General features: G+C 49.1%; 1 protein-coding gene across 7 annotated transcripts in view; it reads left to right on the forward strand.

Annotated features, from left to right (window-relative positions):
* RASAL2 (RAS protein activator like 2) overlaps positions 1 to 14,636 on the forward strand; it is a 272,881-nt gene that overhangs the window by 172,512 nt on the left and 85,733 nt on the right. The gene's annotated exons all lie outside the window — the stretch shown is intronic.

The raw sequence follows: 14,636 nt of genomic DNA on the forward strand, positions 1-14,636 counted from the left end.
GGTGGGCACATGACTATAGCATGGGGACAAGGTGGGCACATGAATATAGGATGGGGACAAGGTGGGCACATGACTATAGAATGGGGACAAGGTGGGCACATGACTATAGCATGGGGACAAGGTGGGCACATGAATATAGGATGGGGACAAGGTGGGCACATGACTATAGGATGGGGACAAGGTGGGCACATGACTATAGGATGGGGACAAGGTGGGCACATGTATATAGGATGGGGACAAGGTGGGCACATGACTATAGGATGGGGACAAGGTGGGCACATGACTATAGCATGGGGACAAGGTGGGCACATGACTATAGCATGGGGACAAGGTGGGCACATGAATATAGGATGGGGACAAGGTGGGCACATGACTATAGGATGGGGACAAGGTGGGCACATGACTATAGCATGGGGACAAGGTGGGCACATGACTATAGCATGGGGACAAGGTGGGCACATGTATATAGGATGGGGACAAGGTGGGCACATGTCTATAGGATGGGGACAAGGTGGGCACATGTCTATAGGATGGGGGACAAGGTGGGCACATGTCTATAGGATGGGGGACAAGGTGGGCACATGACTATAGGATGGGGGACAAGGTGGGCACATGACTATAGGATGGGGACAAGGTGGGCACATGACTATAGGATGGGGGACAAGGTGGGCACATGACTATAGGATGGGGGACAAGGTGGGCACATGACTATAGGATGGGGGACAAGGTGGGCACATGACTATAGGATGGGGGACAAGGTGGGCACATGACTATAGGATGGGGGACAAGGTGGGCACATGACTACAGAATAGGGACAAGGTGGGCACATGACTATAGGATGGGGACATTACTAAAAGATGGGGACATTACAAGGATGGGCATAATACTATTGGATGGGGACATTACTATAGAATAGGGACAAGGCTGGGGTCATTACTATAGGATAGGGAACATTACTAAAGGATGTTGGCCAAAATTTCTATATAGTGATAATTGTAACACTATTAGTTACAAGAAAGGGATACAATGTAAAAAAAAAACCAAAATAAGGCATGACTTTTTTTTAACATCACATTTTTTTTTTTTTTAGATTTAACCAAAGAATGTGCACATTTGTTATAATAAACAAACAAGTGAAAAATGTTGAAAATCAGTTATCCAAAGGTGTGTAAAAAAATATATATGGTACCAATAAAAATGTCACTTTGTCCTGCAAAGAATGCGGCCCCCCAAATTATTTTTTTTTCTCGGTGCGGCCCATACACCCAGCCCAGTTGGAGACCCCTGGCCTAATAAGTGACTCATTATCTTAGTGGTTAGCACTGCAGTCTTGCAGCGCTGGGGTCCTGGGTTCAAATCCCACCAAGGTCAACATCTGCAAGGAGTTTGTATGTTCTCCCCATGTTTCTGTGGGTTTCCTCCGGGTTCTCCAGTTTTCACCCACACTCAAAAGGTATACAGATCGGGGATTTAGATTGAGCCCCAATGGGGATAGTAATGATAATGTATGTAAAGTGCTATAGAATTAATCGCGCTATATAACTGGACAAATAATATTGGATACATTGCAAAAACCTGATGTTCCCTTTCACATTTGCATCCCACCACATAACCATCATCAGTATGGACAATGGCATCTACCATATGCTTTTAAGATTTCCCTATTTAACCACTTACATGATTGTCAGCTTTCTGTGTACACTGTACATTGACAGAAAGCTGCTAATAAGTGGTGGATTTGTGGTTGGACAAGGAGGCAGTGATTACCTCTTGCTGATAAAACACTGATTTTGCACAATAAAAAAAACCACTGTGCAAACCACTGCACAGTAAGTGACACATCGCTGGAATCAGGGTCTATTCACTTAAACTATGCTTCATTGCAAAATTCTGCTGCCAATTTCTTTAAGATGTGCATGCCTGCTAATAAATTTGACACATCTTGGAGTGTTCGTGCGCCAGTGATTAAAATAGCTGCTCATAGCAGAGAGATTTCCAGTATAGCTTGGTAACTTCTAGGTTACCAAGAAGGAGGGAGGGGTTTGTTTTGCAATATTGGGCATATACATCCAGAACGTATGTATCTGACAGTGGGCGCAGAAATGCAGCTTCACCTAGCCTAAATCTGACTGGCCGGCGTGCGTTCCCACCAGCTAGTCACTACTTTGGCCACTCCGGGGCATGAGCCGGCCTCATACATGAGAACCCAATCAGCCAATACATTTCTATGGATTTGCACAGGTTCATGTCGGGAAGGATGGCGCAATCCGTGAGTTAAGACTGTGGCGATGTCTACGAGGTTTCTTCTTCTCATCCATCTTTATAAGCATATGTTTAATAACTAGAAGAAAACCCTCGTCTCTACTTCACTGGATTAGCAGCAAATGGTCCTCCATGAAATATCCAAATATTCCCAATCATTTCCATTTTTTTTTTTGCATGTGTGTTATGACGGCTGAACACAGACATATTGTGCATGAAATTGCTTCTGGGAGCTCATCGGAGCCTTGTTGCGCAGAACGCCCGGAGCGTCGTTAGAGGTTTATCTCTGGCTTATTAACATTGATTGTCTAATTACTGGACCCAATAGCGGGTTTTATTCACAGAGACTTAGTGGGGATGATTTATATAAAGAGCGACAACCAACTTGATGATAATTTGTAAACCAAGTGAAATACGGTTTAGGTATGCGGCTGATTAATTAGCTATTAACACGCGTAAAGCAGCGGAGAGTTTAATAAATGGGACCCGAGCAGCGCCCCAGATGTACCCTCATCCCCCCGCATTCAACTAAAAGGGGTTCTCCTGGTATAGAAAATAAAAAGGAAATATTAATACTTTTAATTAACAAATCACAATAGCTTTGTCTCAAGAGGTAATCGACATAGAATTAAAATGGCTGCAGGCTTTTTACAGTGAACCTGACCCAGAATATTAGGGTATGTTCACACATTGGGTTTTTGCATTGCTTTTTTTTTATTTCTGCAAAAGCTAGAGTGGCTGCAGAAAAAAGCTGCATACAATATGCGTGTTTTTAATCTACTTTTTGAAAGCATTTTTCACCCATTTATTTTAATGATTAAACAGTGCACAAGCATACAGCATTTGCTTGCTCTCCTGTCCTGGGCCGCTCTTTCTCTCTGTGCTTGCTCTCCTGTCCTGGGCCGCTCTTTCTCTCTGTGCTTGCTCTCCTGTCCTGGGCCGCTCTTTCTCTCTGTGCTTGCTCTCCTGTCTTGGACTGCTCTTTCTCTGTGTGTTTGCTCTCCTGTCCTGGGCCGCTCTTTCTCTCTGTGCTTGCTCTCCTGTCCTGGGCCGCTCTTTCTCTCTGTGCTTGCTCTCCTGTCTTGGGCCGCTCTTTCTCGCTGTGCTTGCTCTCCTGTCTTGGACCGCTCTTTCTCTCTGTGCTTGCTCTCCTGTCTTGGGCCGCTCTTTCTCTCTGTGCTTGCTCTCCTGTCTTGGGCCGCTCTTTCTCTCTGTGCTTGCTCTCCTGTCCTGGGCCGCTCTTGCTCTCTGTGCTTGCTCTGCTGTCTTGGGACGCTCTTTCTCGCTGTGCTTGCTCTCCTGTCTTGGGCCGCTCTTTCTCTGTGTGCTTGCTCTCCTGTCCTGGGCCGCTCTTTCTCTCTGTGCTTGCTCTTCTGTCCTGGGACGCTCTTTCTCTCTGTGCTTGCTCTCCTGTCTTGGGCTGCTCTTTCTCTGTGTGCTTGCTCTCCTGTCCTGGGCCGCTATTTGTCTCTGTGCTTGCTCTCCTGTCTTGGGCTGCTCTTTCTCTCTGTGCTTGATCTCCTGTCCTGGGCCGCTCTTTCTCTGTGTGCTTGCTCTCCTGTCTAGGGCTGCTCTTTCTCTCTGTGCTTGCTCTCCTGTCTTGGGCCGCTCTTTCTCTCTGTGCTTGCTCTCCTGTCTTGGGCCGTTCTTTCTCTTTGTGCTTGCTCTCCTGTCTTGGGCCGCTCTTTCTCTCTGTGCTTGCTCTCCTGTCTTGGGCCGTTCTTTCTCTCTGTGCTTGCTCTCCCGTCTTTGGCCGCTCTTTCTCTCTGTGCTTGCTCTCCCGTCTTTGGCCGCTCTTTCTCTCTGTGCTTGCTCTCCCGTCTTTGGCCGCTCTTTCTCTCTGTGCTTGCTCTCATATCTTGGGCTGCTCTTTCTCTCCTGTCTTGGGCCGCTCTTTCTCTTTGTGCTTGCTCTCCTGTCTTGGGCCGCTCTTTCTCTGTGCGCGCTCTCCTGTCTTGGGCCGCTCTTTCTCTCTGTGCTTGCTCTACTGATTAGGGCCGCTCTTTCTCTCTGTGCTTCCGCTCCCGTCTTGGGCCGCTCTTTCTCTTTTTGCTTGCTGTCATGTCTTGGGCCGCTCTTTCTCTTTTGTTCTTGCTCTCCTGTCTTGGGCCGCTCTTTCTCTTTGTTTTTGCTCTCCTGTCTTGGGCCGTTCTTTCTCTCTGTGCTTGCTCTCCTGTCTTGGGCCGCTCTTGCTCTCTGTGCTTGCTCTCCTGTCTTGGGCCGCTCTTGCTCTCTGTGCTTGCTCTCCTGTCTTGGGCCATTCTTTCTCTCTGTGCTTGCTCTCCTGTCTTGGGCCGCTCTTTCTCTGTGTGCTTGCTCTCCTGTCTTGGGCCGTTCTTTCTCTCTGTGCTTGCTCTCCTGTCTTGGGCCACTCTTTCTCGCTGTGCTTGCTCTCCTGTCTTGGGCTGCTCTTTCTCTCTGTGCTTGCTCTCCTGTCTTGGGCTGCTCTTTCTCTCTGTGCTTGCTCTCCTGTCTTGGGCCACTCTTTCTCTCTGTGCTTGCTCTTTCGTCTTGGACTGCTCTTTCTCTTTGTGCTTGCTCTCCTGTCTTGGGCCGCTCTTTCTCGCTGTGCTTGCTCTCCTGTCTTGGACCGCTCTTTCTCTCTGTGCTTGCTCTCCTGTCTTGGGCCGCTCTTTCTCTCTGTGCTTGCTCTCCTGTCTTGGGCCGCTCTTTCTCTCTGTGCTTGCTCTCCTGTCCTGGGCCGCTCTTGCTCTCTGTGCTTGCTCTGCTGTCTTGGGACGCTCTTTCTCGCTGTGCTTGCTCTCCTGTCTTGGGCCGCTCTTTCTCTGTGTGCTTGCTCTCCTGTCCTGGGCCGCTCTTTCTCTCTGTGCTTGCTCTTCTGTCCTGGGACGCTCTTTCTCTCTGTGCTTGCTCTCCTGTCTTGGGCTGCTCTTTCTCTGTGTGCTTGCTCTCCTGTCCTGGGCCGCTATTTGTCTCTGTGCTTGCTCTCCTGTCTTGGGCTGCTCTTTCTCTCTGTGCTTGCTCTCCTGTCCTGGGCCGCTCTTTCTCTGTGTGCTTGCTCTCCTGTCTAGGGCTGCTCTTTCTCTCTGTGCTTGCTCTTCTGTCCTGGGCCGCTCTTTCTCTCTGTGCTTGCTCTCCTGTCTTGGGCCGCTCTTTCTCTCTGTGCTTGCTCTCCTGTCTTGGGCCGTTCTTTCTCTTTGTGCTTGCTCTCCTGTCTTGGGCCGTTCTTTCTCTTTGTGCTTGCTCTCCTGTCTTGGGCCGCTCTTTCTCTCTGTGCTTGCTCTCCTGTCTTGGGCCGTTCTTTCTCTCTGTGCTTGCTCTCCCGTCTTTGGCCGCTCTTTCTCTCTGTGCTTGCTCTCCCGTCTTTGGCCGCTCTTTCTCTCTGTGCTTGCTCTCCCGTCTTTGGCCGCTCTTTCTCTCTGTGCTTGCTCTCATATCTTGGGCTGCTCTTTCTCTCCTGTCTTGGGCCGCTCTTTCTCTTTGTGCTTGCTCTCCTGTCTTGGGCCGCTCTTTCTCTCTGTGCTTGCTCTACTGATTAGGGCCGCTCTTTCTCTCTGTGCTTCCGCTCCCGTCTTGGGCCGCTCTTTCTCTTTTTGCTTGCTGTCATGTCTTGGGCCGCTCTTTCTCTTTTGTTCTTGCTCTCCTGTCTTGGGCCGCTCTTTCTCTTTGTTTTTGCTCTCCTGTCTTGGGCCGTTCTTTCTCTCTGTGCTTGCTCTCCTGTCTTGGGCCGCTCTTGCTCTCTGTGCTTGCTCTCCTGTCTTGGGCCGCTCTTGCTCTCTGTGCTTGCTCTCCTGTCTTGGGCCATTCTTTCTCTCTGTGCTTGCTCTCCTGTCTTGGGCCGTTCTTTCTCTCTGTGCTTGCTCTCCTGTCTTGGGCCACTCTTTCTCGCTGTGCTTGCTCTCCTGTCTTGGGCTGCTCTTTCTCTCTGTGCTTGCTCTCCTGTCTTGGGCTGCTCTTTCTCTCTGTGCTTGCTCTCCTGTCTTGGGCCACTCTTTCTCTCTGTGCTTGCTCTTTCGTCTTGGACTGCTCTTTCTCTTTGTGCTTGCTCTCCCGTCTTGGGCCGTTCTTTCTCTTTGTTTTTGCTCTCCTGTCTTGGGCCGCTCTTTCTCTCTGTGCTTGCTCACCTGTCTTGGGCCGCTCTTTCTCTCTGTGCTTGCTCTCCTGTCTTGGGCCGTTCTTTCTCTTTGTGCTTGCTCTCCTGTCTTGGGCCGCTCTTTCTCTTTGTGCTTGCTCTCCTGTCTTGGGCCGTTCTTTCTCTTTGTGCTTGCTCTCCTGTCATGGGCTGCTCTTTCTCTTTGTGCTTGCTCTCCTGTCTTGGGCCGTTCTTTCTCTCTGTGCTTGCTCTCCTGTCTTGGGCCGTTCTTTCTCTCTGTGCTTGCTCACCTGTCTTGGGCCGCTCTTTCTCTCTGTGCTTGCTCTCCTGCCTAGGGCCGTTCTTTCTCTTTGTGCTTGCTCACCTGTCTTGGGCCGCTCTTTCTCTCTGTGCTTGCTCTCCTGCCTAGGGCCGTTCTTTCTCTTTGTGCTTGCTATCCTGTCTTGGGCTGCTCTTTCTGTGCTTTCTCTCCTGTCTTGGGCCGCTCTTTCTCTCTGTGCTTGCTCTCCTGTCTTGGGCCGCTCTTTCTCTTTGTGCTTGCTCTCCTGTCTTGGGCCGCTCTTTCTCTTCATGCTTGCTTACCTGTCTTGGGCCTCTCATTCCCTCCCCTCCTGCTCTCCTGACTGTTATACAGCATACAATGATAACCGAGGCGGTTTTCAGTTGAGGGCTGGGAAGTGAGGATAAATAAGTTCTAGCACCTATAGTGCTGGAAGAATGGTGATGAAAAGGGAGTATAAGAATTGCATCAGTTCATGAGCTTATTACACTTGTACGTGCAGGAAAAGCATTTCATAACTTATCTTGGTAGATATGGCGAGTAATATCTTGCATATATATTTTTTAATCTGGTTTTGGTCCACCTTGAAATTTGCAGCCGAGTCACTTAAATGGCGGGTATAAGTGCAGGTAGCTGTAAGTAGAAACATCTATTAATAAAATAATGAAACATTTACTATAGTTGCAGACGACGCGTCTTATAAAATCTGTCCCTGTGGCATCACTGTAACTGGAGCATTTCTGTTTAGGGCAGGTTTCCTAATTTCCAGGGGACGTATTCAGCTCCATTCGGTGTGACAGCATTCTGATTGTTACAGAGCGTTTATCCCTATGTTCTGTACAAAACATCTGGAAATATTAGTCTTTGACTTATCCCCTTGTGTGAAGAAGTAGTTTAATATTTTATTGAGCTGTCTACGAGTTATCTCGGTCTGCTGGAGAAGTCATAGATGCTCAGTGACTACTACTAATGGCAGCCACCTCAGCGCCCCTTAGGGTGGTCCTCCAGTATTGCACATGTACCGAATGCTAGTTGGATCTGCATTTTTAATTTTCGTTTTTGCAGAAATACACTTCTATTTCTATCTCGGACACTGTGCTCACAGCATTTGTCTTCCATTGGAGGTATAAGCTCCTCACCTCTTGCTTTACCTAATAACCTAAGTTACAACTCAAAACGCGCTGGAGTTTTATAGATGCGTCAATTTATTTAGCATAATGCAATGAAGGGGATGTTTTTGAACTCCTAATACCAAGTTCTTGACAAAATATAACTTTCTTGGTTCTCTCTGCTTATATGGGAGCAAATGAAAAACATTTGCTACTTTGCCCGTGAGTCCCATTGTAGCTCTCCTGTCTTGGGCCGTTCTTTCTCTCTGTGCTTGCTCTCCTGTCTTGGGCCGCTCTTTCTCTCTGTGCTTGCTCTCCTGTCCTGGGCCGCTCTTTCTCTCTGTGCTTGCTCTCCTGTCTTGGGCCGTTCTTTCTCTCTGTGCTTGCTCTCCTGTCTTGGGCCGCTCTTTCTCTGTGTGCTTGCTCTCCTGTCCTGGGCCGCTCTTTCTCTCTGTGCTTGCTCTTCTGTCCTGGGACGCTCTTTCTCTCTGTGCTTGCTCTCCTGTCTTGGGCTGCTCTTTCTCTGTGTGCTTGCTCTCCTGTCCTGGGCCGCTATTTGTCTCTGTGCTTGCTCTCCTGTCTTGGGCTGCTCTTTCTCTCTGTGCTTGCTCTCCTGTCCTGGGCCGCTCTTTCTCTGTGTGCTTGCTCTCCTGTCTAGGGCTGCTCTTTCTCTCTGTGCTTGCTCTTCTGTCCTGGGCCGCTCTTTCTCTCTGTGCTTGCTCTCCTGTCTTGGGCCGCTCTTTCTCTCTGTGCTTGCTCTCCTGTCTTGGGCCGTTCTTTCTCTTTGTGCTTGCTCTCCTGTCTTGGGCCGCTCTTTCTCTCTGTGCTTGCTCTCCTGTCTTGGGCCGTTCTTTCTCTCTGTGCTTGCTCTCCCGTCTTTGGCCGCTCTTTCTCTCTGTGCTTGCTCTCCCGTCTTTGGCCGCTCTTTCTCTCTGTGCTTGCTCTCCCGTCTTTGGCCGCTCTTTCTCTCTGTGCTTGCTCTCATATCTTGGGCTGCTCTTTCTCTCCTGTCTTGGGCCGCTCTTTCTCTTTGTGCTTGCTCTCCTGTCTTGGGCCGCTCTTTCTCTGTGCGCGCTCTCCTGTCTTGGGCCGCTCTTTCTCTCTGTGCTTGCTCTACTGATTAGGGCCGCTCTTTCTCTCTGTGCTTCCGCTCCCGTCTTGGGCCGCTCTTTCTCTTTTTGCTTGCTGTCATGTCTTGGGCCGCTCTTTCTCTTTTGTTCTTGCTCTCCTGTCTTGGGCCGCTCTTTCTCTTTGTTTTTGCTCTCCTGTCTTGGGCCGTTCTTTCTCTCTGTGCTTGCTCTCCTGTCTTGGGCCGCTCTTGCTCTCTGTGCTTGCTCTCCTGTCTTGGGCCGCTCTTGCTCTCTGTGCTTGCTCTCCTGTCTTGGGCCATTCTTTCTCTCTGTGCTTGCTCTCCTGTCTTGGGCCGCTCTTTCTCTGTGTGCTTGCTCTCCTGTCTTGGGCCGTTCTTTCTCTCTGTGCTTGCTCTCCTGTCTTGGGCCACTCTTTCTCGCTGTGCTTGCTCTCCTGTCTTGGGCTGCTCTTTCTCTCTGTGCTTGCTCTCCTGTCTTGGGCTGCTCTTTCTCTCTGTGCTTGCTCTCCTGTCTTGGGCCACTCTTTCTCTCTGTGCTTGCTCTTTCGTCTTGGACTGCTCTTTCTCTTTGTGCTTGCTCTCCCGTCTTGGGCCGTTCTTTCTCTTTGTTTTTGCTCTCCTGTCTTGGGCCGCTCTTTCTCTCTGTGCTTGCTCACCTGTCTTGGGCCGCTCTTTCTCTCTGTGCTTGCTCTCCTGTCTTGGGCCGTTCTTTCTCTTTGTGCTTGCTCTCCTGTCTTGGGCCGCTCTTTCTCTTTGTGCTTGCTCTCCTGTCTTGGGCCGTTCTTTCTCTTTGTGCTTGCTCTCCTGTCATGGGCTGCTCTTTCTCTTTGTGCTTGCTCTCCTGTCTTGGGCCGTTCTTTCTCTCTGTGCTTGCTCTCCTGTCTTGGGCCGTTCTTTCTCTCTGTGCTTGCTCACCTGTCTTGGGCCGCTCTTTCTCTCTGTGCTTGCTCTCCTGCCTAGGGCCGTTCTTTCTCTTTGTGCTTGCTCACCTGTCTTGGGCCGCTCTTTCTCTCTGTGCTTGCTCTCCTGCCTAGGGCCGTTCTTTCTCTTTGTGCTTGCTATCCTGTCTTGGGCTGCTCTTTCTGTGCTTTCTCTCCTGTCTTGGGCCGCTCTTTCTCTCTGTGCTTGCTCTCCTGTCTTGGGCCGCTCTTTCTCTTTGTGCTTGCTCTCCTGTCTTGGGCCGCTCTTTCTCTTCATGCTTGCTTACCTGTCTTGGGCCTCTCATTCCCTCCCCTCCTGCTCTCCTGACTGTTATACAGCATACAATGATAACCGAGGCGGTTTTCAGTTGAGGGCTGGGAAGTGAGGATAAATAAGTTCTAGCACCTATAGTGCTGGAAGAATGGTGATGAAAAGGGAGTATAAGAATTGCATCAGTTCATGAGCTTATTACACTTGTACGTGCAGGAAAAGCATTTCATAACTTATCTTGGTAGATATGGCGAGTAATATCTTGCATATATATTTTTTAATCTGGTTTTGGTCCACCTTGAAATTTGCAGCCGAGTCACTTAAATGGCGGGTATAAGTGCAGGTAGCTGTAAGTAGAAACATCTATTAATAAAATAATGAAACATTTACTATAGTTGCAGACGACGCGTCTTATAAAATCTGTCCCTGTGGCATCACTGTAACTGGAGCATTTCTGTTTAGGGCAGGTTTCCTAATTTCCAGGGGACGTATTCAGCTCCATTCGGTGTGACAGCATTCTGATTGTTACAGAGCGTTTATCCCTATGTTCTGTACAAAACATCTGGAAATATTAGTCTTTGACTTATCCCCTTGTGTGAAGAAGTAGTTTAATATTTTATTGAGCTGTCTACGAGTTATCTCGGTCTGCTGGAGAAGTCATAGATGCTCAGTGACTACTACTAATGGCAGCCACCTCAGCGCCCCTTAGGGTGGTCCTCCAGTATTGCACATGTACCGAATGCTAGTTGGATCTGCATTTTTAATTTTCGTTTTTGCAGAAATACACTTCTATTTCTATCTCGGACACTGTGCTCACAGCATTTGTCTTCCATTGGAGGTATAAGCTCCTCACCTCTTGCTTTACCTAATAACCTAAGTTACAACTCAAAACGCGCTGGAGTTTTATAGATGCGTCAATTTATTTAGCATAATGCAATGAAGGGGATGTTTTTGAACTCCTAATACCAAGTTCTTGACAAAATATAACTTTCTTGGTTCTCTCTGCTTATATGGGAGCAAATGAAAAACATTTGCTACTTTGCCCGTGAGTCCCATTGTAGCTCTCCTGTCTTGGGCCGTTCTTTCTCTCTGTGCTTGCTCTCCTGTCTTGGGCCGCTCTTTCTCTCTGTGCTTGCTCTCCTGTCCTGGGCCGCTCTTTCTCTCTGTGCTTGCTCTCCTGTCTTGGGCCCCTCTTTCTCTCTGTGCTTGCTCTCCTGTCCTGGGCCGCTCTTTCTCTCTGTGCTTGATCTCCTGTCTTGGGCCGCTCTTTCTCTCTGTGCTTGCTCTCCTGTCTTTGGCCGCTCTTTCTCTCTGTGCTTGCTCTCCTGTCTTTGGCCGCTCTTTCTCTGTGTGCTTGCTCTCCTGTCTTGAGCCGCTCTTTCTCTCTGTGCTTGCTCTCCTGTCTTGGGCTGCTCTTTCTTTCTGTGCTTGCTCTCCTGTCTTGGGCCGCTCTTTCTCGATGTGCTTGCTCTCCTGTCTTGGGCCGCTCTTTCTCGATGTGCTTGCTCTCCTGTCTTGGGCCGCTCTTTCTCTGTGTGCTTGCTCTCCTGTCTTGGGCCGCTCTTTCTCGATGTGCTTGCTCTCCTGTCTTGGGCCGCTCTTTCTCGATGTGCTTGCTCTCCTGTCTTGGGCCGCTCTTTCTCTGTGTGCTTGCTCTTCTGTCTTGGGCCGCTCTTTCTCTCTGTGCTTGCTCTTCTGTCTTGGGCCCCTCTTTCTCTCTGTGCTTGCTCTCCTGTCTTGGGCCGCTCTTTCTCTTTGTGCTTGCTCTCCTGTCTTGGGCCCCTCTTTCTCTTTGTGCTTGCTCTCCTGTCTTGGGCCCCTCTTTCTGTTTGTGCTTGCTCTTCTGTCTTGGGCCGCTCTTTCTCTCTGTGCTTGCTCTTCTGTCTTGGGCCGCTCTTTCTCTCTGTGCTTGCTCTCCTGTCTTGGGCCGCTCTTTCTCTTTGTGCTTGCTCTCCTGTCTTGGGCCCCTCTTTCTCTCTGTGCTTGCTCTTCTGTCTTGGGCCGCTCTTTCTCTCTGTGCTTGCTCTCCTGTCTTGGGCTGCTCTTTCTCTCTGTGCTTGCTCTTCTGTCTTGGGCCCCTCTTTCTCTCTGTGCTTGCTCTCCTGTCTTGGGCCGCTCTTTCTCTTTGTGCTTGCTTTCCTGTCTTGGGCCCCTCTTTCTCTTTGTGCTTGCTCTCCTGTCTTGGGCCCCTCTTTCTGTTTGTGCTTGCTCTTCTGTCTTGGGCCGCTCTTTCTCTCTGTGCTTGCTCTCCTGTCTTGGGCCGCTCTTTCTCTTTGTGCTTGCTCTTCTGTCTTGGGCCCCTCTTTCTCTCTGTGCTTGCTCTCCTGTCTTGGGCCGCTCTTTCTCTCTGTGCTTGCTCTCCTTTTTTTGGCCGATATTTTTCTCTGTGTGCTTGCTCTCTTGTCTTTGACCGCTCTTTCTCAATCTGCTTGCTCTTCTGTCTTGGGCTGCTCTTTCTTTGCCCTCCTGTTTTCTTGACTGTTATACAGCATACAGTCATAACACAAGGGGTTGGGTTTTCAGTTCAGGGCTGGGAAGTGAGGGTAAAGAAGTTCCAGCACCTATAGTACTAGAAGAATGGTGATGAAATGCAACTATAGCTGCGTTTCTATGACTACAAACACAGCTATAAACGGTAGTGGTGGGGTAGTGGGGGTGGGTAGTACAGTCACGTGTACAGGAATAGGATTGTACTCACCCAGCATTCCTTGTGTTGGTAAACACAGAAGAGTGAATCCTCTCGGTACCGCCACCCCTGCTCCGGCTTTCTACAGACACCCGGGACACGTCCGATCGCTCCAGGACCTGCCTGTGATCAGCTGATGCGGTCACCTGACTGCATCAGCTGATCATATAAGTCCAGCGGTGAGGCCGGCTTTTTAACACCCAGCCGGTTTAAACGATCAGCTGATGCTGTCAGGTGACCACATCAGCTGATTACCGGCGGGTCCTGGAGCGATCGGACGGGAGTCTGCACATAGGAGTATAGTTTTTGTTTTGTTTTTCTACTGATGCATCAGCTGATTGTTTAAAAGCCGTTTACACAATCAGCTGATGTGTCATGGGATTCAGGTCCTTGAACCTGATACATCTGATCGCTTTGCCTTCCAGCAAACCGATGAGATGATATTGGGTTCGGCTTGGACGGCGCGGGACCCTCGACCCAGGACTACGGCGGGGGGGGGGGGGGGGGGGTCCTTTAGTTCAATAAAGATGGAGTCACTAATTGTGTTGTGCTTTATTTCTAATAAAAATATTTTTCTGTGTGTTGTTTTTTTTTATCTTTACTAGAAATTCATGGTGGCCATGTCTAATATTGGCGGGACACCATGAATTTCCGGCTTATGGCTAGCTGACAATATACAGCTACCCCTAATTCCTTATTACCCAGCGAGCCACCCAGCACCAGGGTCACTGGCAGAGTTAGATACAGCGCCAGAAGATGGCGCTTCTATGAAAGCGCCATTTTCTGGGGCGGCTGCGGACTGCAATTCGCAGCGGGGGTGCCCAGAAAGCTTTGACACCTTGCGCTGCGGATTCCAATCCCCAGCTGCCTAGTTGTACCTGGCTAAACACAAAAATTGGGCGAAGCCCACATCTTCTTTTTTTTTTTTTTAATTATTTCATGAAATTCATGAAATAATTAAAAAAAGGGCTTCCCTATATTTTTAATTCCCAGCCGGGTACAAATAGCCAGCTGGGGATTGGGGGAAGCCCCTACCTGCTTGCTGTACCTGGCTAGCATACAAAAATATGGCGAAGGCCACGTTTTGTTTTTTTTTTTTACGGTTGTGGGCAAAAAAACCCCTGCACACAGTCCTGGATGGAGGATACTGAGCCTTGTAGTTCTGTAGCTGCTGTCTGCTCTCCTGCATACACTAGTGGATGGAGGTAGGAAGAAGTTTTTTGCCCAGCTCACCTGTGTGATGGAAGCCAGTAATCCTGGGCTGTGCACGGAGAAGAGGTTTGGAGAGCCAGTCCATGTGCATTGAAATTGGTTGAAGGATTTCACCAGCACAAAACTCCAGGCATTTTGTTCTTTAAAATAAAAATTCCTTTATTTTCTTATCATTAAAAAGTCCATGCTATGGACTTTATTTTATTTTATTTTTATTTATTTTAAAGAACAAAATGCCTGGAGTTTTGTGCTGGTGAAATCCTTCAACCAAAAACTAGTGGATGGAGTATTCTGAGCCTTGTAGTTCTGCCGCTGCTGTCTGCTCTCCTGCATACACTAGTGGATGGAGTATGCTGAGCCTTGTAGTTCTGCCGTTGCTGTCTGCTCTCCTGCATACACTAGTGGATGGAGTATGCTGAGCCCTGTAGTTCTGCTACCCCTGCCTCTCCCTCCAGCATACAGTTCTGGATGGTGCATGCTGAGCCTTGTAGTTCTGCAGCTGCAGTCTGCTCTCCTGCATACATTAGTGGATGGAGTATGCTGAGCCTTGTAGTTCTGCTACCCCTGCCTCTCCCTCCAGCATACAGTTCTGGATGGAGTATGCTGAGCCTTGTAGTTCTGCCGCTGCTGTCTGCTCTCCTGCATACAGTAGTGGAGAATGGAAGAGAACAGACTGAAGGAAATGACATCAGATCTTTTTTTTTCTTCCTCAATCTTTAATGGCATTGTTCACTAATAAAAAAAAAAAAGCA

This window comes from Anomaloglossus baeobatrachus, chromosome 8 (genome assembly GCF_048569485.1).
Source record: "Anomaloglossus baeobatrachus isolate aAnoBae1 chromosome 8, aAnoBae1.hap1, whole genome shotgun sequence".
In the NCBI taxonomy this organism is placed as follows: domain Eukaryota; kingdom Metazoa; phylum Chordata; class Amphibia; order Anura; family Aromobatidae; genus Anomaloglossus; species Anomaloglossus baeobatrachus.